At 41.3% G+C, this 27,806-nt stretch overlaps 1 protein-coding gene across 3 annotated transcripts in view; it reads left to right on the top strand.

Moving 5' to 3' along the window:
* TBC1D9B (TBC1 domain family member 9B) overlaps positions 1-27,806 on the top strand; it is a 2,477,681-nt gene that overhangs the window by 430,988 nt on the left and 2,018,887 nt on the right. The window lies entirely within an intron of this gene.

Raw genomic sequence — 27,806 nt, 5'->3', positions numbered from 1 at the left:
GTACTTGCGAAGCAACCTTCTCTGGCTGCTTCAGCAAAAAAGGAGAAAAAGAAGTTATCTCCCTTTGCAGGACTTTTTTATTCAAGCTTGTCGCACTAGACGCCATACCTTCCCTTATTTTAGGACGTACAGCACCTTCCTTCATAGCCTCGGACCTGCCATTACTGGAAGTTAGACTTTGCGCCACGCCCTCTCCTTCACGTAAAGGTACATTGCCATTTTCAGATAAGGAAACCGATCTGGAAACAGATTTTATATGCTCAGTACTATGATGTATAGCAGAGGTTACTTCTGTCTTCTGTTCCTCAAATACATCAAGTTGATCCAATGGACCCATTTTTTTAGCCATAGTAGCCGATGTTTTCTTATTAAAAGTTGCAAGCGATAGTTAAACCCAATAAAGGTACTGTAAACCTCTCTAAGGTTCCATTGACAGAAGCGCAATTATTATTGTTGAGTAAAGGCTTAAAGTTCATTCCGAAAGCAAGGGATGACATTGTACAAGCAATTATAGACGTGAAAATGTTTGTGCGTTTGGTTGGTCTCAAATTGATTTTTAAGAATGATGATATGTACAAGCCAGTTTGTAGAAAGTTAAGTGTCTTCATGCCAGTATTATGCCCTATTTTAAATGCATTTTCCAGTATTGTTGAACGTGACTTACGACTTTACTATAATAGTAGTGCTGTTCGTAAAAGGTTTTATAACATAACTTTTGCTGAACACTTGGCCTTAAGGGAACTACAAGCATGTGATACTATGGTAATAAAGCAAGCTGACAAAGGGGGAGCAATTGTGGTAATGGAGAAGGATGAATACTTTGAAAACTTTAAACTGTTATTGAATGATTTAAATACATTTAGGAGAATTTCCCCTGTGGAAGTTCAACAAATAGTAACTGAAGTTAATATGGCTGTTTATGAGCTTCAGATTAATGATGATTTGAGTGTGGAATTATTTAATTATTTGACTGTTCCTTGCCCTAAACACCTCAAATATATGGTATCCCAAAAATACATAAAAATATCACCAACCCACCCTTGAGACCTATTGTCTCGGGTGGGGGATGGGTGACAGAACCAATTTCCAATTATCTACAAAATGTTTTGGGGAAATATTTGGATATCTGTCCCACTGTGTTAAAGGATACAAATGATTTTTTAGGTAGTCTTTATAACTGGCAGTTGAGTAATAATGTGGCTGAATATATTATGGTTACTATGGATATCACCTCACTTTTCACTGTCATTCCCAATGATTAAGGGGTTAACACTATACGTGATTTTTTGAATAAGGAGGTGAGAATGGTTGGAAGAGACATTGAGACCATCTGTTCTCTTTTGGAAGTAGCTCTGCTACACAATGTTTTTATTTTTGATGCACAACCTTTTCTGCAGCTTACAGGTGTGGCAATGGGCACTCCCATAGCCAACACGTATGCTAATCTTGTGCTTTATGAGTGGGAGAAGAAAGTTATATTTGATGAAAGTAGTTACTCAAATGAGAAAATGTTGTTCTACAAAAGATTTGTGGACGATTGTTTTATGATATGGAAGGGGTCCCTATTGGAATTGGAAGCTTATGTACAATACCTCAATAGCTCAACTGACTTTCTAAAGTTTAAAATGGAGGCTTCAGTTAGTAGTATGAATTTCTTGGATGTAACGTTGTTTAAGGTTAATAGCAGATTAGAATCTAAGGTGCTCAGAAAAGAGGTAGATGCTTTGAGGTATGTGAATAGGGACCGTATGCATGCTCCACATATTTTTAAAGGAATAATTAAAGCACAATTTATAAGATTAAGTAAGCTGAATACAGTTGAGGATGTTTTTTCTGAACAGGTAGAAATTATGTCATTAGAGTTTGAGAGAAGTGGTTATTCTAAACATCTGATAAATAAGATAAGGGAGGAAGTAATAGAGGGTAGACAAATTAATTATAGACCAATAGTGGCGGTTGGTAATGAGAAAACAAATGATGGTTCACCTGCAGTTGTTGAAACTTTGAGGTATATGACAACATACAATTTAAATACACAGAATGTATGTAATATAATAGAAAGGAATTGGCCAATTTTATTGACTATGCCTGAGATAAAATCAATTGTAGGTGATAAACCAAGGTTTGCTTATAGGAGCTGTGAAGCTCTGAAACAGAAAATATGCTATAAAGACTTTCAGGTTAAAACTAAAAGAAAAAATGAATTAGGAGTGACAATTAAATGTTATAATTGTTCCTGTTGCAATGATTTATATGAAGGAGACACTAAATTTCAACATCCAACAACAGGAGAAGTCTTTTGCTTGTAATGAGGAAAGGATAGTGTATCTAGCTACGTGTACTTTATGTACATCGTTCTATGTGGGCAAAACGATCAGAAAACTAAGAGAGAGAATAGTGGAAAATAAATCTGAAGTAAGAAGAAAAGTATTGACAAATGCTCTGAGTAAGCATACCATGGAGAAAGGTGAAAGACATGTTTTTAAATTTAGGGTATTAAGTAAAATGGCAGTGAGTTTAAGGAAAGGTGACATTAACAATTTTTTGGAGTTGAGAGAACTTGAGTGGATTATTAGGCTACAGGCAGATGTACCCCCGGGCTTAAATAATGCGGTTAGTTTAAAGCCAGTATTAGTTAAAAGGCAGAGAGAGAGGCTTTAATAGGTTATGACAAGTTTCTAGAACCTGATGTAATACACCATAGGATGTTAGATGCTACCAGTCACTTAATTTATTAATAATTTTTATGTTTTATTCTAAGCAGAAGAGTTTTTATGTAAAGTAAGATTTCTTGCCCTTTTTTTAATATTTTTATTAATATTTTTATATAGACCTTTATGAGTTATATATTACTTTTAGTTTTGATTGTTAATTAGGGAGTGGGATGGGCTGAAGCATGTGATTTTATATTCTCCTATTTAAATGCTGATTTTTTTGTAATGACTCATACTGATGAAGGGTGTAGACCCGAAAGCTTTATCTAATAAAGTTCTTGGTGTGGTATCGTGGTTCAGTTGAATTATAGCAGTAACACCTACTGTTGTTTCTTCTTAAATATCATATCCCAGGGCTACAGGTTCCATTTTCACACCCTGCCAAGGCCAAACGGTATGCCAGACCTGCCACGCAATCAGTGGGCAGAGGCAGAAAAACAAGTTTCATCCCTCATGGACATGAGGGCCATTCAGCAAGTACCACAGCAAGAGCAGGGACAAGGATTTTACTCAAGGCTATTCTTGTTGCCCAGAAAGGACAAAACCTGCAGACCAATACTGGACCTGTCTATCCTGAACACATTCCTGGACATTCCAAAATTCAAAATGTTAACTCTGTAGCAGTTTCTGCCCATGCTGGGCAAGAAGGCTTGGCTTGTGACTTTAGACCTAAAAGAGGCATACCTGCATGTCCCAATCAGACAATCATGCAGAAGATACCTCAGATTTATAGCTGGCTCAATGCATTACAAATTCTCTGCACTGCCCTTTGGCTTATCTACTGCGCCCAGGGTCTTCACAAAATGCCTGGCACCAGTAATTGCTTTTTGTAGACAAAAAGGAATTTAAATATATCCTTACTTGGACGATTGCCTTATTCAAGCAGAGAACAAGGACACTCTACTACAGCATCTGGCATTTGTAAAAACATTACTAACAGGCCTAGGGTACACAGTAAACGAAAATAAATCAAAACTCATACCCTCTCAAGAGATAATATTCCTGGGTGCAAGCTTAAATACAACTGCCCAGATGGCTTATCTCATGCCAGACAAACGACAACTGACTACTTACTTCAAAATGTTGGCAACAAAGATCCAGTTATCTGCAAGAACAATTCTGCAGGCTTTGGGCTTCATGGCATCCTGCATTCTGCTAATTCCATATGCAAGACTGCATATGAGGAAACTACAATGGTATCTAAAAAGTGTTTGGACTCAACATTGCCACAGCCTGGAAACAATAATTACCCTCATTTCCTGCCTGCAACAGGAGTTTCGATGGTGGGCAAAAGCCTGTCACCACAACATGGGACAGCCATTCACCTTACCCACAGCCAGGCAGACATTGACAACAGATGCATCAGATTATGCCTGGGGGTCCCATATGGCAGGAAGATGTATTCAGGGGCACATGGTCCGCAAGTCAAATGCATCTACATATCAATCAAAAAGAGATGCTAGCAGTTAAAAATGCTGACAGCCTTCAAGGATCTCCTTCATCCAGGACAACTACTGATAAAGACGGATAATACAGCAGTCATGTGGTTCATAAACAAGCAAGGGGGGCACACATTCCTACCCCCTCTGCAGACTAGCCGTGAACTTGTGGGACACAGCATTGACTTACCAGGTACATCTGCAAGCACAATTCCTGCCAGGAAGGATAAATACTCCGGCAGACAAACTAAGCAGAAACCTAATGGATCCCCATGAGTGGAAATTTGATCCACAAGTCTTCAGCATGATAACAAGGATTTGGAGATGCCCAGACATAGACCTATTTGCCTCTCCTCACAATTGCCAACTACAAAGATTCTGCACAAGGACTTATCACAAGCAAGCATGGAAAGTGGATGCTCTATCTTTCAGCTGGAAAAACCTAACAGTATATGCCTTTCCTCCACTGCCTTTCCTCCCCAAGGTACTCCTCAAGGTCAGACAAGAAAAGCCCAAAATGATACTGATTGCCCCAGACTGACCCCGCCAGCACTGGTACCCAATCCTAAAGAGCTTATCTCAATGCCCAGCTTAGACACTACCTCTGATTCCTCACTTATTGACACAACAAGACAGTCAGATACTGCACAGCCAACTCAGAACCGTAAACCTGGCAGCATGGTGGATAATGTAGCCATTCAAGATACACCTCTTTCTAAAGCAGTTATGGATGTTATTTTGGAGGCCAGGAGTCCTATCACCAGAAAATCTTATGCAGAAAAATCGAAGAGATTCTGTGCTTTTAACCAGGCACAAGGTACTGACACACTTGTTTCAAATATTCCTAAGATTTTGCAATACTTAACTGAGATGCTGGATAAAGGCCTTTCCTTTTCATCAATTAAAATTCATGCTTCTGCCATTTCAGCTCATTACAATACAGAACCACCAATTTTTTCTCATCCATTACTAAGGCAGTACCTCAGAGGGGCCAGAAACATAAGACCCCCAAGGAGAGCACCAATACCTGCATGGGACCTCAACTATGTCTTGGAAAAACTTACACTACCTCCCTTTGAGCCAGCCACTGCAGCTGATATAAAATTCTTATCCTGGAAAACAGCTCTGCTCCTAGCAATAACCTCCGCTAGACGAGTCTCAGAGTTACAGGTACTCATGGCTGTGGAACCTTTTATCATTTTCCATCCTGACAGGGTTTCTCTGAGGACAAACCCTACATTTATGCCTAAGGTAGTGACCAGTGTGGCCCTTAACCAAACAATTCACTTGCCTAACTTTTACCCAAACCCACAGAATAAGGGTGAGAGACTTCTGCATTCTTTGGACATTCATAGACAGCTACGCTTCTACTTGGACAGAACCAAAGCTTTCAGAAAGACTGAACAACTTCTAGTAGCATATGCTGCAGGATCACAAGGAAAGCCTATCACAAAGCAGGCTATTTCAAAGTGGATAGGCCACTGCATTTGTTTCTGCTATTCACAGCATGGCAAATCAGTGCCTAAGGGCATTAGGCCACATTCCACCAGAGCAGCAGCCACTTCAGCAGCCTTCCTCAGAGGAGTACCAACCAAAGACGTCTTAGATGCTGCAACTTGGAGTTCAGTGCATACTTTTACAAAGCACTATCACTTACCTCTCTATTCTAAATCCAGGACAGGCTTTGCCACTGCAGTTCTACAGGGCCTGATAGCCTCTCCTAATCCTGTTTAGCACCAACCTCCCAACCATAGCTTTGGGATCCAACCCAATTTTAATGACTGCAACAGTGAAACACGAACATAGTACAGTTGTGTACTTACCATAAATGTAGATGTTCGAGTGTATTCACTGTTGCAGTCCAGGTTACCCTCCCTCCATCCCCCTTTTCTCCTTGCTGGGACTTATTCTTATCTCTATTCTATACAACCTATGTGGTGTATTTGCTTGTAGATGAAGGAAAAGTTGTTTTTTGGTTATGCATGCTTTTTGGCATTAGTGAGCCTACCATTTTAGGGGCACCTGACATCTGGGGCAAGAAAAACTGAAGAAAATGGCGTCGGCTGCATCTTTTATACCCCTGGCACACTGACGTCAGGGAGGAGGCGACAGCAACCGACGCCGGACCTAGACTTTGGAACTCAGGCCGACTGCGGGTAGCCTGCCAGCAGGATAACCCATTTGTAATGACTGCAACAGTGAATACACTTGAACATTTACATTTATGGTAGGTACACAACTGTACTTTACCCATCCAGTCATCCAGATTGCGCTTGAAGATGGCCAAAGAGGTGCTGTGCTTGATATGAATTGCGAGTCTGTTCCACAGGTGTGGTAACCTCTGGGAGACAAATCTGTCCCTCCTGCAAGTTCTGTTAATGTCACATACCATGTTAAGGTCTTTAGATTGAGTAACCTGTGAGCCAGTGGACTTACAGATATGCAGCATTTCCGATAAAGCCGAGTCAGAGATTGCCTTATACACAAAGCAGAGATTGCCTCTGAGTAGTCTGTATGAAATGGAGTAAAGTGACAGTGATTTTAGCTGATCCACATAGGACAGATGCTAAATGCCTTGAATTCTCCTTGTGAGGAACTTTTATGGTCTCTCCAGTTGTTGCAGGTGCTAGGAATGGTACATACCAAAAGAGGTGTTGTACTCGATTATTGGCCTGAAGAAGGAAGAATACAGGGAGGTTATCATTTCTTTTTTTCTGGAGGCAATGCCTTTACTTATGAGATGAGAAGTACAGAATGCCCTTCTTACCACTGTGGAGACATGGTGATCATAGGTAAGGTTGCTGTTAACCTGTGTGCCCAGGTCTCTCACCACTGATTGGGTGCTTAAAGTGTTTCTATTGATGTGATGATTAGCAGGAGCATCACTCTTACCGAAAGGCATGATGGTACATTTTTTTTGCATTGAGTTTAAGGCCATGACTTTATCACCAATCATTTGTTTGTGTAAGACCTTCTTGTAGGATGTTGACATCTTTTGGGGATTCTTTGGCTGCTCCCAGTTTGCAGTCGTCAGCAAACTTTGTCAGACACAGACCTTTAATTTTTGCTTGTACTTCGGAGAAATAGATTCCAAACAATAGAGGTCCCAGGACTAATCCCTGTGGAACACCACTGGTTACTGGTCTACTATTGGAGGTGAATTCCCATATTTTGACTGTATGGGTTCTATTGGTAAACCAGTTAGCAACTCATCTAATGATATAAGGGTTGATACCTAACTGGGTGAGTTTGTCAATAATCCCTGAGTGGGGGATAGTGACAAAAGCCTTGGCCAAGTCCAGGTAGGCTGTATGCACAGTTTTCCCATTGTCCAGGGCTCTGGTGACTGTCTCGAAGAAGTCCACCAGGTTTAACAGGCATGATCTCCCTGTGACAAATCCAAACTGAGTAGTATTAAGTGTTTATATCTTTGATAAGGTCCATGGCAATTCGCTCCATGGCCTTGCAGATAAGGCTAGTCAGGCTAATAGGTCTATAGTTTCTGGGGTAAGTGGAAGCACCACTGTTGTACAAGGGGAAAACTGTTGCTATTTCCCATTCAGCTGGAATGAAGCCAGTGCTTAGACTATGATTGAAAAGAGTACCCAATGGTGTTGCTAATTCTTGTTGGAGCCCATGTTGGACACAGCCTGGCATGTTATCAGGTCCCATAGATGCTCTGCTTCTGGCCTTAGAGAGAGCATTTACAACCTACTCTCTAGAGATACAAGGTGTGAGGGACAGGTGGAAGGAATATCATGGGGTATGTGTGGTGGGACAGGGGAGTGAAGTTTTCACAGAACCTCTGGCTAACAGGTTTGCTATGTGCACAGAACCTGTTGGCTGACAGGTTTGCTTTGTCCACAGGCTCATTCTATGTCTATCATTAACTACCAGTTTGGTGCAAATCTGGGGCTTACCTATTAGAATATGGATGTAACTACAGAACACCTTATGGTTGTCCTTAGTTGAGAACACTCATTTGAATTCGTAGTTTGCATTGGAGGACTTCACAAGAAGTCTTATTTGCTTGTTTAAGCCGAGGGAGTGTTTCCAGTTTACGACATGCTCCCACTTACTTTTGGGCTGCAGTTTCTTCCTTTTATTCTAAAGTCTGTTAATGGCAGTTGTCCAGCCGGCAGGTTTGCTCTTCCTTGAAGAGCTTGTTTTGGTCCTGTCAGGTACGTCCGTGTCAGTGCAGGTATACATGAGTTTATAAAAAGCATTGTTGTAGGACTTGGCATAGTTGCAAGTTCCATCTGAGGGGGGAGTTGCAGTGAAGCTATTTACACCACCCCTTAGAAGGATATAATCTGCTTTGAAGAAGTTTTTTCGTTTAGTTGCTGTTGGGGTGGGGGGGGGGGTCCGGTGTGATAGTTACTTCGAATGAGACTGATTTCTGGTCAGATCTCACAAGAAAAGACCTCACAGTGAGGGTGCTACAGTGGTCCTCCATAGTGGTAAGCACCAGATCCAAGATGATGTTGCCCCTAGTTGGGGTGTCTACAAGCTACTCCAGGGCGTTGGAGTTAATGAAGTCAAGGGATCTTTGGGCAAGGGAGTTAAAGCACAAGTAATTTACCCAGTCAGTGGATGGGTAATTAAAATCACCCAGAACCATGGTGTTTGGATGTATCTTGATGGATTCCAGTAGGTCAAAGTAGGCAGAGTAAGTGTCTTGATTCATGGAGGGGGGTCCTGTAGCTGGCAATGACTTGAATAGGTGTCCTGTCAAGAGTTAGTTGCACCTGAAGTATCTCCAGGGAATCATACTATTTAACAAATCTGGAGGTGTGTTTATCTTTAATGAATATCGATATACCGCCTCCTTTAGTTTTCATGCTTTCCGTTTGTGGTCTCAACATGTGCTAGGAAGTGTAGCCCGGTATGGCTGGGGTGCTGTCCACTGCCTTGAACCAGCTTCTCCCTTTACCCATAATTCTCCAACCTAACAAATCTTAAATCTTGTTTGCCGCCATCACCTTCAGACATGACTTGTACTGCTCTCGAGTGTATTCGAGGTTTTATAGCCTGTTTTTCATGAGTTAGCTTTTAGTTTTTAATTTTTATATTCTCTTAAATTCCTATCTCCCACCCATAATCTTTAGTGCTAATTTCTGGTCCCTTTTTAGCTACAGTTTTTGAGCTGATTTCTATTCCCTTTGTAGCTACTGTTTTTCGGCACCCTCTTAAAGTACCATTGTTGGCACTGTTCCTAGGTTACTCTTTTGAGTATTTCTATCTGCCATTGTTGGTAGTTCTCCATTTTCTTTCTTGCTTTCTGCCAAAAAGAGAAACTTTTTCCTATCCTTGGAGTTCATGTTGTTCTCCTCTAGCTACTGTTTTGCTGCTGTTTGTTGTGTATCATGGCTGACAAGCCTACTGAGTTCAAAAAGTGCGTTTCCAGTGGGCATAAACTTCTCAGCTCAGATGCCTACAGGGAATGCATGTATTGCCTAGGCCCTGCTCATGTAGAAGTGGATGTTCAATCTGTTCTGTTTTAATTCCAGAGCGTTAACTAATCAGAGGAATAAGTTACAGGAAGATAGAAGAAGTCTTAAAACTGTTTCCTCAGTTGCTGTGGCTCAACCCCCTACCAGGAAGTCTGACAGGGTAAGTCAGAGTCAACTTCTAGGAAAAGGATTCCTGTAAGTGGTCTCCTGCCCATTCTTCCACGTCTGCTCATTCATCATAGCCCCTTTCAAAAGTACATAAAAAGTCTGATCCATCTGTCTTGAATCTGACCATTTAGAAACCTAGATCTCCTCAGATCCATACCCCTCCATTCCTGTTGGTTCCAGTTTCATCATGACTCTCTTCTCCTTTCCTGGAGGGATATCCACAAAGACACTCCAGACCTCTGTCCAACACATCATCTCTTAGATCTTCCAGAAGCCTTTCAGGAGCTGATGTGGATAGAATGATGAGGAAGTTTCTCAGAGTGTAGATTCAGATGGGGGTTCTCCCAGCTCCAACTTTCAGCAGATCCTGGAGCTGTCCTTTGTCCACTTCCTCCTTGGTATCTCCTTCTCTGATCTGACCCACTGTTTTAGAGCTCTCGGATCCACAATCTCTGGGGTGTATCAGATCTGAAGACAATCTTTTCTTTGACTCTGATGGTTTCCCTGAGCCGACCAGCTGCGAGCCTTTTGGAGATGGAAGATTCTCAGAGTTGAAGTATTGGCACTGTTCTGGGGAGCTGGAGTCAACTTCAGAGTCGTCTCTTCCCCTCAGGGCTTCAGCATTGGATAGCTCTGGTCTGACTCCCTCTTTGGATGGAGTGCTGGTGGGGCTGCAGGAGCCAGTGGTTTGAGAAATCCCAGCTCGTGTGCCATCAACTTGTGTCCCCTAGGCATTCTGCCTTTGAGATTGTGAAGAGAGCTTTCTCCTTGTGTAGAGAAGGGGCATCCCTCTCCCCCTTATATCAGAGAAGTCTGCCTTATCCAGGTCTTTCCTCTGATCCTCATACATCCTTTCCACTGGGTCAGCCAGCCCAAACTAGTCTTCAGCTGGTCCATCAGGACATCGTCATTTCTTCTGATACTTCCCCAGAGGGCACTGATTTTAATGGAGGGGGGGGGGTCCCCGATCACCACCTGAAGACGTCTCCTCTGGAGACATATTGGAGCTCTTGAATACATACTAGAGTACCTGAAACAAAAAGGTGGCTGGTCCTTCGACACCGCCTCTCAGGAGGAATTGGTGCTCCTGGAGGCTTCTGGGTCTTGCCTCTCTGCTTCTTGGTGACCTCGCCCCGGCAAAGGAGTTCATAGACCTTGTTTCTTGCTGGGAGTGGAAGGAGCTGGACACTGTAGGGCCAGTACCGAAAAGGCCAAACAAGATTTTAGCTCCCTTTAAGTCTGGGCACACTGGAGCAAAGGAGTCCCAGTCGATGCCATGGTTGTTGCTGCAGCCACTAAGAAGGAACAGGCAGAACAGAGTTCCTCTGTCTATCCCCCTAACAAAGAGTCCAGGGCTTTGGACAGGTTTGGGAAGTACATGTACAGTTCTGCGACCTTTGCCCTCAAGTTGCTAAATTATCTGGCACATTTTATGAGGTTACAAAGAGATCTGACCAAAGAGCTTGCCAAATCTCTTTCTGGTTCTTTGTCAACCAAGGATAAGAATAGAATCTCCTTGCAACTGGCCACCCTGTAGTCTGATTCAAATGTGTCCATGAGGTTGATCTCCCATGCCGCAGAAGGGTACCTTAATGGTGGTGGGTTCAGGCATATAGCCACCAAGAGATATGCCTGGATGTGATTATGTGATTTTGTGGAGCCTTTTAAGTCTTCATTCATCAGTGTATCTTTTGATGGATCTTCCCTGTTTGGCCTCAAGGTGAAAGACACTCTCTCCAGATGTGAACAAGAGGGAAAAGATCCTGTCTTCCATGGGTGTATGTTTTTCAACCCCTCAAAGACCTTTCTCAAAGAATCAGAAAGGAGGTAGAAAAAAGTGTGGTTTAGAAAATCCAAGGGTCCTTTTCAAGATTCACATGGAGATATTTCCACCTGGGGAAAAGGGGGTCGACTTCAATGGAATACACCATCCTCACAGCAGAGGTGGCCCGCAGAACCAGGGCTTCAGGGATTCCTTCTCTGATAAGCCCTTACAGCGCTTCTGAAAGGAGGCCCACCTGTTCCCCTCTGGATGTAGTCGGGGGACGTTTGTTTCTGCACTTGGGAGCCTGATTATGTCTTACAAAAGATTCCTGGACACAGAGTCATATCCAGAGGTTATACTATACCATTTTCTCTAAATGCTTCCACCAGTGTGAAGAAAATTCCTGATGTTCCACCCAGTCAGATAGAAGCAGTGTATCAAGTAGTAAAAAAGCTGCTAGAAACAAAAAAGTCAACCAAGAGGTCCCCCCAGACCAGGGAGTACTAAAGATTCCTCTTGGTGCCAAAAAGACAGGGACTTGAAACCAATTCTGGACCTCAGGAAATTGAATTGGTTCATACAGTTTTCAAAGTTTTGGCTGGTCACAGTTTAGTCCATTTTTCCTCTGCTGCTGCAAAAAAATGATTGGATGTGCTTGATAGATCTTCAGGCTATGTACTATCACATTAAAATGCACAGGTGCTTTAGAAGATACTTGCGCTAGTCACTACCAGTTCAGAGCACTGCCCTTTGGTCTCACCACAGCCCCCACGGTGTTCACCAAATGTATGTCACAGCCCCCACGGTGTTCACCAAATGTATGTCAGTGGTAGCAGCTCTCTTGAGACTGCTAGGATTCTGGGTGTTTCCATATTTAGATGACTGGCATCTAACTGCTTCAACCAGGCATCGACTTCTGCAGGCAAGGGATACTTGCTCCAGTTGTGCATTCATCTGGGAGTCACTGTCATTTACAACAAATCTCAGCTCACACAGTCAGTCAGATAGGCTCTCTTTCCTCCACTTGAATACAGACACTGAGGTCTCAAGTCAGGAAAGTGATTCAGAGTTCTTCTCTTTCAGCCCAATTAATCTTACAAGCCCTGGGATCCATAGCAACAGCTATCACCTTTCTTCTTCTGGCTAGGTTCCACATACGAATTCTTCTGTGGACATTTTCAGTCCAGTAGTCCAGTCTTCAACATCCACCATCTGCTCCAGTCAAGATTATTTAACCATGCAAAAGAGATCTTCTTTGGTGGATTCATTCAATCCAGCTCTGTGAAAGTTGTTCATTTGTTCGTCCCATGCCCACAGCCACTGTAACCATGGACACCTCCCAGTTGTGGTGGGGGGGGGGCAGTACTTGGGAAGGATAGTACAAGGCACATGGTCCCCCGAAGAGGCCAATATGCATAGTGTCCTGGAGATCAGAACATTCCTCCTAGCATTGAAGGCCTTTCAAGATGTTCTCCCATCTGGGACTATTGCCATTCAGACAGACAATATGTCAGTGGTCTGGTACATCAACAAACAGGGAGGAACCAGCTCTTACCCATTTGAGAAACAGTGACAGTATGGCATTGGACAATCTCTTCCAGTAGTTCTCTAATAGCAGTGTACATCCCAGGGAAATCCAGTGTGATTGCAGGCAAACCTAAGCAGGCCCATTCTGATGTCTCATGAGTGGTATCAATGTCAAAATGGCAGAGAGGATTTTCCATCGATGGAGCCAGCAGTGCTGTGATCTAGCTGTCTCTCCCCTCAACCATAAATGCAGCAGGTTCTTTTCCCTGATTCCCTCCTGTGGGGGAATCGTGGAGATGCTGTAGTCCACAATTGGCCCAACTGTCAACTGCCATTACCTCTCATCCCCAAATGTCTATAGAAGGCATTCCAATTCATAAGCACAGTTATCTTCATTGCACCCTTTTGGCCTCGTCAGACCTGGTTCCCCTTCCTCTGTCCTCACCTTCTACATCCATCTTGGATATTGGGTCCCACTCCAGACCTCCTGTCTCACCTGATGGGGCTGACTCATCCTGACTTAACAGGCCTCAAACTGACCATAATGGTTTCTCCATTTTGATTGATTGCTAGATAGTCCAGGCTCGCCACCCCAGTACGTCTTGTCTTCTTATCTCAGAAAGCTTCTACTGGGAAGGTTTACAAAAGTAAATTGAAGAGATTTTTTTTCTTGGCCCTTAGCAAGGGCCTGGATCATTTTTTCAGCACCCGTGCCATCTATCCCTGAGTATTTAGCTACAATTTTCAATAAAGGTGCACGTTTTTCAACTATTAAAGTGCAATTGGCTGCCATTTCTGACTTCCACCTGGGCAAAATAACTCTACCTTAGCTTCTTCTAAACTATGTAAAGCCTTTCTTAAGGAAGCCTTTTTACTTAGACCCCCCCCCCCACCCATTAAAGGATCCTATTCCTCCTTGAGATGTAATTCATTAACGCTGAGTGCACTTCCAGGCGTTTCTGCATTTACCTCCTACTGACATCTCTAGGCATCAAACATTGCTTGTTCATGTTTACATTAATTCCAAAATCATGCTACATACAAGGTATCAGAAGATTTCATCTTAAAGCATGCATGATGGCAGACACAATTGTATTGATATTTGACCTCTGTCTAATGCAGCTAGAGATATTGAATATTTGTATTGCAATAATTTTCATATTTCTGTAAACATTTCCGCATTCAGGTAATGCAGACAGAACTGCATAGCCTCATATGAAAGCTCACAGCTGTATGAAGAAAATCCTGCTTAGCAGTATGTGTCTTGCTTGAATAGTTACAAAGATATAACTTGTTTATGCAACATTACAAAATTAATATTTACTGCCTGAATTTTGGCTAATAAAATCCATTTTAAAGCTTTGAACTGAATGTATGCGCTCCATCAGTGTTTTGCTTATTTTAACCAGGTCTGTGTGCAGTTATTAACATTCTTGTATGTGATAAAGATACTAAAGGAACTGAATGAATGCCACTAATGTAAAGATTAATTTATCCTGAATAGTTTGCCATTTACAGTTTTCTAGTAACACTTATGGTTAAAGAAGTAATGAGTATTTGAATTGTAAGGTGATAACTTCATTTTTTAAAGGCTCAAGCCACATCCACTGGGAGTGAAAAATACACACTCAAAAGAGCTGTACTGGGGGAATGAGTTATCTGTCATACTTCAGGCCTTGGCACAAGCTCCCTTTAAACCTTCAGTCAAAGCAGAACTAAATTTTTTGTCTTGGAAAACTATTTTTTTCTGGTCACTATCACATCAGTGAGATGATTATCCAAACTTCAGACTCGTCTTCTAAAACTACTTACCTACGTTTTTCACAAAGACAGGGTGTCTTTGTGAACAAATCCATCATTCTTGCCTAAGTTAGCTGCTGAGTTCAATATAAATCAGGTCATTAATCTACTAGTTTTCTTTCCTAATTTTTCAAATAAGGAAGAATATATGCTCCATCTTTTGGATGTGAATAGACAACTTCACTTTTATCTTCACGGGACCAAAGACTTCAGGAAATCTGATCAGTCATTTGTTTCCTTTTCTGCTTACAGTTTGGGCAAGCCAGTATCCAAAGTTACATTAGCCAAATAGCTAGCTGAATGCTTTTTTTTTTTTTGTTTATTTTAAAAAGGTTTATCCTTGACCAGATCCCCCAAAACCCATTCCTTGAGGTCTGGGGCAATTTCTTTAGCCTTTTGGGCAAGGGTTACCTTAGATGATGTTTGTGCAGCTGCAATGTGGACTAATGATCACACCTTTATTGCTCATTACAAATTAGATTTTATTTCCAGGAACAGAACAACCTTTGGATCAGCAGTACTCCAGAATATCCTTCCATGAGGGCCTCCCAAGGTTACAGTAGCTGAGGACTCTGTCCATTCAGTTTAAGAATGAATGAAAAGGACAGCATCATGTAAAAATGCTATGTACTCACCGTAATGTTCTATCTGTGTTGTCCATTTTTTTATTCTGTTAACTTCCCATCCACCTACCCCCATCCTTTGCTTCTGGGAAGATCTAAGACCTGCACTGGAACCTCGTTTGAGCTCCAGCTGCCTTTTTCCTTTCCACTTTTCCTATTTTATATAATAGGGGGTCTTTATATCCTCGGGGCAGCAAACTTGATCTGAGGTATGTTAGGTAGGTGGGGCATTATGGGCAGAGGGAGGAGCTTGAGAGTTCTAGAATCTGATAGTCTGGTAGAAGCAGCTGAGTCTGATCCAAACCCATCAATTGAGGAAGAATGAAAATGAATGGCACAGATGGAACATTATGGTGGTATAACTTTTTTTTTGTTTTTACTTTATTAGTTAAATAGGGTAGCTGATTCATGTGAACATTTGCCAGCTGTTTTCTTTTTTTTTTTTGTTAAGGTAAAGGGCTCTGACAATATAGTAACCCTTGTAGAGCTCCAAGGAGGTCAGGTATTATTGAAAATGCTCTCCTGTGTGTTGCAGGAGATTCAAAACACAGTATATAACATGAACATCAGTCAGCTGATCTGCCCTGCTAATTAGAACAGCTTATCAACACCAACCAGTGCATATACGTACGCTCACAGCCTAAGCCAAAATGCCTTAGACACGCATACCATGAATTATATCTACTTCTAAATAAATTAATTAAAACCTACTAACATATTTATTAATTTAAATCATAATTTATATATCTATAAATATTCTAAAAACATTCTAAAAATTTATAAAATACTTAATATACTATATGAAAAGTATAGAAGTCAGAAACCATACCTATAAATGAGTTTCTGACTTTAATTATGTACATACTCCAAAAACCATGTAATTTAAACAAACCAAAACAGTTAAACTAATGATGCAAAACTCATACATCGCTCCTACTGGGACAACTCTATTTAGTAAAATAATATAATATAATATGCATAACATGTAAAATTCATAAAATGTTTGCTATGTAGAATAATATACATTTCTGCCCTAAAAGGTTTTTAAAAAACTGCTTTAAAAATATATAGCTGTGATTATCTTAAAAGACTTTTCAGTTTTAAAATACATTTGATAGAATACATCTCATTAAGACCTGGATAGAGACATGCAAACGTAAGTAGTTGCCAAAACAATTCCATTTTTTCAAGTAGCAAATGTACTGGGCCACCTCTAGCATCTGAGGTTACACATTCTATAGCTCTAAACATAAAACCATGATTAGGAAAAGGAATGAGTATGTCTAGCTAAGGCATTGTCTGGTTTGTTATTTCTAATGCTGTACAAATGTTCATATACTCTGTCCCTCAACCTTCTATCAGTCTTTCCGATATAGAAGGCAGGGCAGCTGTGACACTTAGCAAGATAGACCACTCATTTTGTATTACAATCAAACCTATGTTTAGTAGTATATCTAACCCCTCTGACAGAGACGTTTGTCCCTACCTCTATATATCTACAATATGGGCACATATGACATTTATACATGCCCCCATGTTTTGTACTAAAATTAATAGGTTTATGAGTTTCTAATAGTTTCTTCAAATTCCTACCTTTCTTAAAGACTACCTTAGGAAAATCATGTAGTTCTTTAACAGTAGGTAGGTCTGTTTTTATAAATTCCCAATTCTTTCATATTATGTTTACAAAATCGTAGCTATCCATATAAAATGTGAGAATAAGACTACATAGGTCCACAGGTTTTCTAGGTAGCTCATCCAATAAAGTGCCCTCTTGGGCAATAACACTATCTAAACCTATAATAGAAGGTTTAGGGACTAAAATAGGTCTATAAGTACCTAAAATTCTCTTTTTTATTACCTCTTGACTTATTTCATCCAATAATACATCCGGATAGCCCCCCTTTTTAAACATTTCTACTAGTTTGTTACATTCCTCCAAAAAGTGCTGTTCATCTGAGACCATTCGGGCCGCCCTTACTAATTGTCCTATTACTACCGAATGTTTTTGAAATGATGGGTGGCAACTACTGTAGTGTCCTTTTGCTAGCAAATCAGCCAGCACCAAATCCACTTTAAATTCAGAATAATTAAAAGTATTAAATATATATTGGGAACAGGAACACATTTTTGGAGTGACCCACATTATGGAACAGATTAGTTTTTATACTCGCTTCCTGGATGATATATTTATTTTATTCAAAGGAAATGAGAATGAAGCCTTGTCCTTGGTTAATCAGTTGAATAACACTACCGATTTTTTAAAATTTACACAGTGTTTTGACAGTGATATAATATCTTACCTTGATGTAGATTTAAGAAAGGACAGGATAAACAAATAGGTTCATAGGTTCATACTAGGCTATCTGCCCTGGGGCATTTATAAGCCTAGCCCGAGTGTGTTTGGCTTTTGCCACCCTTTGATATGAGTTTGCTGTGCCCTTTTTAAGGTTAGTTTACTGTGCCTCTATCTGGTAGTGACACAGAAGTAATCCCCGGGGTAAACCTATGATCTCCCATCCACTCATCAAGATTCCTCTTGAAGAGAGTCAGTGAGGTGCTCTGCCTAACATGGACTGGGATTCTATTCCAGAGCGAAGGGAGCCTCTGGGTTATGAATCTGTCCCTCCAGCATGTTCTATTTATTTCTGTGCTGAGGTTCAAGTCCCTCGAGCGCATGGTTCTAAGGGATTTAGATTTACTGAGGTGGAGCATGTCCATTAATTCTGGGTTGGACATAGCTTTGTATGTCAGGCATAGATCACCTCGAAGTAGGCGGTATGCAACTGAGTAGAGCTGGAGTTTTTTTAACCGGGTAGCATATGGGATCTGTTTGAGTCCCTTGATCCTCTTTGTGAGGTACTTTTGGGGTCTTTCTAGTTGCTGCAAGTGTCGGGTAAGGTACATCCCAAAAGGGGCATTGTATTCAATGATGGGCCTGATGAGGGATGAATAAAGGGGCACTATTACCTCACTTGATCTAGATGTGAATCCTTTCGTGATGAGGTGGGCTATGTAGAAGGTCTTTCTAACCACTTTGGCAATGTGGTTGTGAAAGGAGAGATTGCTATCAACTTGGGTCCCCAGGTCCCTAATTACTACTTCCGTACTTAATGGGTTACCACCTATGTGGTAATTTGTGGGCACTTTGTTTTTGCCAGAGGGTATGACTATACACTTTTTGGCATTTAGCTTTAGGCCATGGCTCTGGCACCAGTTATCCGTCTGTGTGAGACCTTTTTGGAGGATGTTTGTGTCAGCTGGAGAGTCAATTATGGTGCCCAGTTTGCAGTCATCTGCGAACTTGGTCGGCCATAGTCCTCCCGTGTTGGCCTGTACCTCAGAGAAGTATATGCCGAACATGAGAGGTCCCAGGACAGAGCCTTGTGGGACACCACTTGTAACCGGTTTCAAATCTGACATGGCTCCGGCAATTCTGACTCTGTGGGTTCTGTCTTTGAGCCAGTTAGCAACCCATCTTGTGACACAGGGGTTTATATTTAAGCTGGATAGCTTATCTATGATGCCCGAGTGGGGTATTGTGTCAAATGCCTTTGCGAGGTCCAGATAGGCTGTGTGGACTACCTTCCCTTCATCTATGGCCTTGGTGACTGTTTCGAAAAAGTCAACCAGGTTCAAGAGGCAGGATCTGCCCTTGACAAAGCCGAATTGGGTAGGATCTAGTGTCTGTAGGTCCCCAATGTCTTTGTTTATGAGTTCCATGATGATCCTCTCCATGACCTTGCAGATAAGGCTAGTTAGGCTTATGGGGCGATAGTTACCAGGGTCAGTTGAGGCACCACCTGTGGAGTGGGACCACTGTTGCTGTACGCCATTCTTTGGGTACATAACCTGTAGTGAGGCTGAGATTGTACAGCAGTTTTACGTGAGAGTTTAGTTCTTCTTGGTGTTCATGAAGGACGCAACCCGGGACACCGTCTGGTCCCATGGAAGCAGTGATTTTTGCTTTGGAGAGGACGGCTTTCACCTGAGAATCTGAGATGTTAGGGAGGCTGCACTCTGCTGGGATAGATATTTGCTCTTTTGGGGGGGGGGGGAGTTTGCACTGAACCTGTCTGCCAGGATGTTGGCAATGTCTGTGGGTTCCGTATATTTTTTGTCGTTTAGAATCAACTCTGAGCATATCTGGGAGTTGCATCCTAGGTTCCTAACATAGCTAAAGAAAGCCTTGTGATTGTCTTTAGTATCCTGTGCATTTTTTCTCTCGAAGCTGGCCTTGGAGGATTTTATGAGGGATCGTAATTTTTTGCTAGTACTGATCAGAGATACCTTCCCTTTTAGGGATTTTGCTCTATCATGTAGTAGCTTCCTCCTTCTGTTGTACAACTTATTTATGGCTGGGGTCCACCAGACTGGACGCCTGCCTTTGGATGATTGGGTCTTGGTTTTGTTTGGGATAACATGATCCATGCATTCCTGGAGGTGTCCATAGAATGCGTTTATATAGGATTCTGTGGCCCGGGGGCCTTGAAGGATTCCACCTCAGTTTTGGGAAGTGTGAAATTCGCTTTTGAGAAGTTTTTCATTGTGGTATTTTGGGCTGGGGGTGGAGTCTGGTTTTGGATATCCAGTGAAATTAATTTATGGTCTGATCTTACCAGTGAGGGGTATACTTCTGGTGTGGAGCATAGGGTCCCCATGTTGGTGATGATCAGGTCAAGTATGTTTTCCCCTCTTGTGGGAGTTGTGACTAGTTGTTCCATGGCATTTGAGTGTAGAAATTCCAGGAACCTTTGGGCTAGGATATTGGGGCTTGAGTAATGCTCCCAGTCTATGTTTGGGTAGTTGAAGTCACCCAATATAATGCTGTTTGGAGAGATCTTCATGTTCTCCAATGTTTTCAGGAAAGCCGAGTGGGATTCCTGATTTTGAGACGGTGGTCTGTAGCATGCTATAAACTGAAAGGCAGTTTTGCCCACTGTTAGTTGCACATGGATGGTTTCTGATGCTTCGTGCAACGCCACTAACCTGGAGGTGTGGGTATCCTTGATAAATATGGATACTCCCCCTCCTTTTGTGGTTCGGTCTGTGTTTTGGGGCCGAAAAGCATGATATGAGGTATAACCTGGTAGTGCTGGGGTGCTCTCCGGAGCCTTGAACCAGGTTTTGATGTTCTCCATACTGAGGAGAGCTTCGAGTGCGTGCATTTTGAGGTTTAGACTTCTGGCATTTAGCAGCATTACCCTTAGTTTCTTGTTCTTTGTGTTTTCTATGGAGGTGGGTTTGTCTTTTGAGCCTTGCCTAAAAAAGGCACTAAGGGGGTGGCAAGAGTCTTTGCCAGTATCCGAAAGCCCAGGGGTGACAGGTGCAAGCCGTCCCTAGCGAAGCAACGTGGCTTGTCGAGCATGTTATCCCAGGCTGACAGGCACTGGATCCCCTTTGAATGACACCAAAATTTTAGCCAGTTGTTAAAATCGATCATTTTGTCTTTATACTGCGGCATCATTGTAGGTGAGGATAAGATGCTGCTCAGTGTCAGGGTCATACCGGCCTGGGCTACATGATTGGAGAGTTTCTCTGTGTCTCTTTTCATGTAGTCGAGGGAGGTACGTCTCGGGTCATTCACACCAGCATGTGCTATGACAGAGTCATATTTGTACTTGCTTTGGAGTGACCTGAGTGCTTGCGTTATGTGGCAGATCCTAGCGCCTGACAGGCAGCTCACTGTGATCTTCTCCTTGTTCAGCCTGGTGAGCGAGACGTCAGTGTGTCTGACTATAGAATCACCTATTACAAGTGTATCAGGTGTGTTATTCAGCCTTAAGGGCTGTGACTGTTTGGCACACTGACTTTGTGAGCTATGTGTTGCACATGTTTTGCTGTGGGGTAGCGTTTGCTTAGATGTCTGCTTTGGAGGTCTCTGCTGCTTAGGTAGATTTTTATTTAGAGCCTCCGAGTATGTTTTTGTGTGTTTATGTGTTTGGTTTGCTGTTGTGGTAGGACTATGTGAGACTGGATTAATGTTGTGTGAGGTTACCTTCTCCTCCTGACTGGTTACACCAGTTCTGAGGTGAGAGAGCTCAGCCTCCAGTTTGGCTATATCGTTGCATCTCTCACATATGTTTGAACCTGTTTGGAGGAGGAGAGGGTTGTCCGTGTACATGAAGCAGTTGTAACATTGCCTCAAGATTCCCAGATTCACCAGCTGTACTGGAGAGGAAACCATTAACTGACCTTTGGACATGCTAGAGTAGTAAAGGGAACTCTTTTATCACTTAATTATGAAGGACCAATAGGGGACAAGGTAATTGTGGAGAGTATATGAGGATGTAGTGCTTTTAGTTTATTAGTGCAAGATTGTAGGATTGCTTATTTGGGCAAGTGCAGGGTCTTAGATTGAGAATAGGGTGTTTAATTTGAGAGATAGAGCAGATCTAAGGAAAAAAGTGAAAAGCAGACTTTGTGGATCCGGGATTAGTTTAAACCCAATTAAGCGGCGCTGCCCAATGCTGCGCTATGCGCACAATTGTGCAAAGCCACGCTAAAGTGCGTTTTTATGCAGGGAACTTCAAGGAGCTGGAAATGGCCCAAAATGGCCAATTACTACAAGATTCTTGTCCTGAAGTCACTCCTTCAGGGACAGATAGGCTGCTCAAGGCTCCCCACTCCCACTGGTGAGCAAAGAAACTTCCTTCTATCCAAGTAAGGAAATGGGCAACACAGGAACTATCCAAAAGTCCAGAATACAGCAAAGCCTGTATAAGGGACTATTCTAGTTTAGGAAAGGCGGGAAACAAGGATTTTTTTTTTTTTTTTTTTTTCAGGAAAACAACAGGAGAATTACAGTATGTTCAATGCACAGGCTAGCACACTTGAGTGGGCAGCCTCAACAGTTAAATACAACAAACAAACTTTTAAACTAAGTGCAGGTAATAAAAAACACAAAAACAAGCTTATAACAGCAGTGTAAACTCACTTTTTGGCAAGAAAGGATGGTCACACAGGTAGTAACAGAAAAAATATACTTATATCTTGAAAGCAGTCCCTGTTTTCGTTTTTCTGCTGCTAGCACCACTCTGCAGGACCACGAGGAGCTGTTGCTGAGTAGGATAAGCAAAAAAAATGCGCCAAAGCGGGTTTTTATGCAGGGAACTTCAAAGAGCTAGAAATGGCCCAAAACGGCCAATTACTACAAGATTCTTGTGCTGAGATCACTCTTTCAGGGACAGATAGGCTGCTCAAGGCTCCCCATTCCCACTGGTGAACAAAGAAACTTCCTTCTATCCAAGTAAGGAAATGGGCAACACAGGAACTATCCAAAAGTCCAGAATACAGCAAAGCCTGTATAAGGGACTATTCTAGTTTAGGAAAGGCGGGAAACAAGGATATTTTTTTTATTTTTTATTTTTTCAGGAAAACAACAGGAGAATTACAGTATATTCAATGCACAGGCTAGCGCACTTGAGTGGGCAGCCTCAACAGTTAAATACAACAAACAAACTTTTAAACTAAGTGCAGGTAATAAAAAACACAAAAACAATGTTGGAAAGCAAGTATATTTAGAAATAGTAACTTATTCCAACACATTCCTTCATTATAGTGATAGCTACGATTTTGTAAACATAATACAAAAGAATTGGGAATTTATAAAAACAGACCTACCTACTGTTAAAGAACTATATGATTTTCCTAAGGTAGTCTTTAAGAAAGGTTGGAATTTGAAGAATCTATTAGAAACTCATAAACCTATTAATTTTAGTACAAAACATGGGGGCATGTATAAATGTCATATGTGCCCATACTGTAGACACATAGAGGTAGGGACAAACTTCTCTATCAGAGGGGTTAGATATACTACTAAACATAGGTTTGATTGTAATACAAAAGGAGTGGTCCATCTTGCTAAGTGTCACAGCTACCCTGCCTTCTATATTGGAAAGACTGATAGAAGGTTGAGGGACAGAGTATATGAACATTTGTATAGCATTAGAAATAAACTAGACAATGCCTTAGCTAGACACACTCACTCTTTTCCTAATCATGGTTTTATGTTTAGAGCTGTACAATGTGTAACCTCAGATGCTAGAGGTGGTCCAGTACATTTGTTACTTGAAAAAATGGAATTGTTTTGGCATCTATATACATTTGCATGTCTCTATCCAGGTCTTAATGAGATGTATTCTATCAAATGTATTTTAAAACTGAAAAGTCTTTTAAGATAATCACAGCTATATATTTTTAAAGCAGTTTTTTAAAAACCTTTTAGGGCAGAAATGTATATTATTTAACATAGCAAACATTTTATAAATTTTACATGTTATGCATATTATATTATATTATATTATTTTACTAAATAGAGTTGTCCCAGTAGGAATGATGTATGAGTTTTGCATCATTAGTTTAACTGTTTTAGTTTGTTTAAATTACATGGTTTTTGGAGTTATGTACATAATTAAAGTCAGAAACTCATTTATATGTATGGTTTCTGACTTCTATACTTTTCATATAGTATATCAAGTATTTTATAAATTTTTAGAATGTTTTTAGATTATTTATAGATATATAAATTATGATTTAAATTAATAAATATGTTAGTAGGTTTTAATTAATTTATTTAGAAGTAGATATAATTCATGGTATGTGTGTTTAAAGCATTTTGGCTTAGGCTGTGAGGGTATGTATATGCATTGGTTGGTGTTGATCAGATGTTCTAATTAGCAGGGTGGATCAGCTGACTGATGTTCATGTTATATACTGTGTTTTGAGTATTTAATTGCATCTGAAGAAGTCTAGCTATCCAGCTAGACGAAAAACGCTTTATGGAATAAAAAAGTTTGCATTACTAGCTTGCAAGTTCGTGGATTTATTCTTTTTGTGGAGCATTAGTCGGTCTGTTGCTGCTGTTTTTTCCTGTTGCAGGAGATTCATCTATTCTTGCATGTATGGAATAAATTGTGATGCATCCCTCCATCTGTGGATTTCTCCCAAATTTGTCCTGTTCCACCCAATATATGCTGTTGCTTGCACTTTGCCAAATGTACCTGCTTCTTGCACATTTGACCCTTCAGTCTTTTGATGGCTATTCTAATGGTGGTCTCTGTTCCTTGGTCACAAGTGTGAAGAAAATGAAAACACTTGTCGTCTGTGTTAGCGGATTCACTTCAGAAGCTCAAAATACTGAAATCTCGAATTTCAGTATCTTGAGCCCAAGAAGTTGAATCCACAAAACAAAGAAAACTGAAAACCGCGAAATTCAAAACCTTGAGTACCGGAGGTTTTGAATTTTGCGGTTTTACTGCATACACACACACACACCATCCACCACACACACAATCACTCTGCTACATGAAACCACACCCCCCACTTAAATATTCTCACTATGAGATCGCACTACATACAAACGCACACAAAACACCACCACACAAGCTACTTTCTCTTCACACACACATCACAGCAACAAAACACACTGATAAACACCACAGACCCTACCCAAACCCCTTAACACACACACACACACACACACAGACACTCTTTCCTGAAAACATGACTATAGTGGAACTTTAGAAGCGTGAAATTCAAAACCTCCGGTATTCGAGGTTTTGAATTTCGTACTTGTAAACTTTTGCTGTTATGTGGATTCGGCTTCTTGGGCTCGAGATACTGAAATTCGAGATTTCAGTATTTCGAGCTTCTGAAGTGAACCCGTGCTAGCATGTCTGTCAGCAGATTTGTGTATATTCTGGATTAACTTTTATGGTATGCCAGCCTGTTTACTTGTGAAAATGTAAATAAGTTTTAAAAAATTTGAGTATTTTCCTGTGTATACAGAATGTGTAGAGGATCTGTCAGTGTTTTGATACATTTCTAACTGTGCATGTTTGAGAGGGACATTCTAAAGTACAAACTGTGGAGAATCAGCTGAACAGTGAGTGATGTCATTAGAATGTTCCTATTTGCGAAGTGATTATTTAGACAGTTGATTGAAGGAAAAATAACATTTTAAACAGCTGACTGTTATCTTTTAAAATAAGACAGTTGAGACTGTAGTTTGTCAAGTGCTGAGCAGTTTGTGAAGTACAGTCAGTGGGCACCCATGAAAGAGAACTTCAAAAACTGTAAGCCTGCCTTGGCCTTGCTATTTTGTGTTAGAATAGATCAGGGACACAGTATTCCTTAGTTAGATTAGGAAAGCTTAGTTATTAAGATAGTTTTTTCTAGAATAATGGACTCCTATCCTGCAATTTAATTTTACATTTCTAGTGATTGACTTCTAATGTTTATTGAAAGCTATTGATTTACATTCTTGTATTCATTTTACTTATTATTAAATGTTTTTCTTTACTTTACATTGTGGCTGGAAATTGGTGTTTTTCTTTAGAGATTAGAGTGTGTTTATACTCCCCAGGTCACTGCAAAGGCTTGGTCGCTTATGGTCATAGCTATCATTTATTTTGATATTAATTTCATAATTGGACACCCCTTTAGAAGAGCATGAAGATGCTCTGATTGGTAGCAGCATTACCATATTATTTCCAGCCACAATGTAAAGTAAAGAAAAACAGTCACCAAAGCCATTGATGAGGGAAAGGCAGTCCATACAGCCTACCTCGATCTGGCGAAGGCCTTTGATACAATACCCCACTCGGGTATCATTGAAAAACTCATCAGCTTAAATGTTAACCCATACATCACAAGATGGGTTGCAAACTGGCTGAGTGACAGAACCCACAGGGTCAGAGTTGCTGGCGCCATGTCAGACTCAAAGCCTGTCACAAGTGGTGTACCACAGGGCTCAGTCCTGGGTCCACTCTTGTTTGGCATCTACTTTTCCAAAGTACAAGCAAACACAGGAGGGTTATGGCTGACAAAGTTTGCAGATGACTGCAAACTGGGCCATAGTAGAAAACACATCTGACACAGATATCCTTCAGAAGGGTCTCACAGAAACGGATAACTGGTGCCAGAGCCATGGCCTAAAGTTAAATGCCAAAAAATGCATAGTCATACCCTTCGGGAAAAACAAGGTTACCCCTAGCTACCAAATAGGTGGCAATCCACTGAGTACAGAAGAAGTTATCAGGGACCTGGGGACCCAGGTTGATAGTAGTCTGTCATTCGACACCCATGTAGCTAAAGTAGTTAGGAAGACCTTCTACATTGCCCACCTTATCATGAAGGGATTCTCATCTAGATCAAGGGAGGTCATAGTCTCCCTATACTCATCACTCATCAGACCAATGATTGAGTACAATGCCCCATTTGGAATGTATCTGACCCGACACTTGCAGCAGCTGGAGAGGCCACAAAAGTTCCTCACCAAAAGGATAAAGGGTCTCAAACATCTGTCCTATGCTGCCCGACTGAAAGAACTCCATCTCTATTCAGTCGCCACCGCTTGCTCAGAGGCGACCTTTGCCTAACATACAAGGCCATGTCAAACCCAGATTTGATGAATATGCTTCACCTCAAAAATCTAGATCCGTCAGAGCCACAAGGGCGGAGACTTAAACCTCGACACGGCTATTAATAGGACGTGCTGGAGGGATAGATTCATCACCCAAAGACTCCCTATGCTGTGGAATAAAATCCCGGTATATGTGAGGCAGAGCACCTCGCTGGCCTTGTTCAAGAGAAATCTTGACCAATGGATGGGAGATCGCAGATATACCCCAGGGATTACCTCAGTGTCACTGCTCAACAGAGGCACAGCAAAATAATGGGTATAGTTCCCCATACTAAAGGGGTGGCGTAAGCCACAAAACTATGGGCTAGGCTTGTAAATGCCCTCGGGCAGATAGCCTAGTATGAACCTATGAACCTAAGAGACACTGCTAGAAATCTGTGTCAGGCTTTCCCAGAAGTGTTTGGATGTGTGAGGTTTAAATTTACTTAGCTTGTAAGTGTATCAAAGGTCTTAAGCTGGGACACGTTGCTGTGAGGTGTATAAGAAGAAAAAACATTTGGGGTGGACAGAGATATATAGTCCAGTCCCAGGAAAATAGTGCGTGTTCCGGTTGTGCTCTTAGGGGAAAGTTGCGAAATATTACTTCTGTTTGACAGTCTCATATTGGAGTCAGTATTGAGGATAGAAGCTACATAGTTACTAACCCAGGATAGTGAGGGACATCACATTAATTGTTGAAGTTCGGGGGGTATAGCTGGACTTAACATTAAATTGGTGACAGTCCACTGGGGTATTGGCAGGATGTCACAACAAGCATCTCTGTTTTTTATATGGGAACATGCACTTTTTATAATGCTAGACCTGTCATGGTATGTTGTCCCAGAATGAGTGACAGACATGCTATGTTCTGTAGTACAAATCTGATGACTTATGAAAACTTATTTGTTGAAGA

Source organism: Protopterus annectens, chromosome 4.part0 (genome assembly GCF_019279795.1).
Source record: "Protopterus annectens isolate FY-2018-M chromosome 4.part0, PAN1.0, whole genome shotgun sequence".
Classification (NCBI taxonomy): Eukaryota; Metazoa; Chordata; order Ceratodontiformes; family Protopteridae; genus Protopterus; species Protopterus annectens.
Note: the sequence above shows the minus strand (reverse complement) of the source record. Positions and strands in the feature narration are given on the sequence as shown.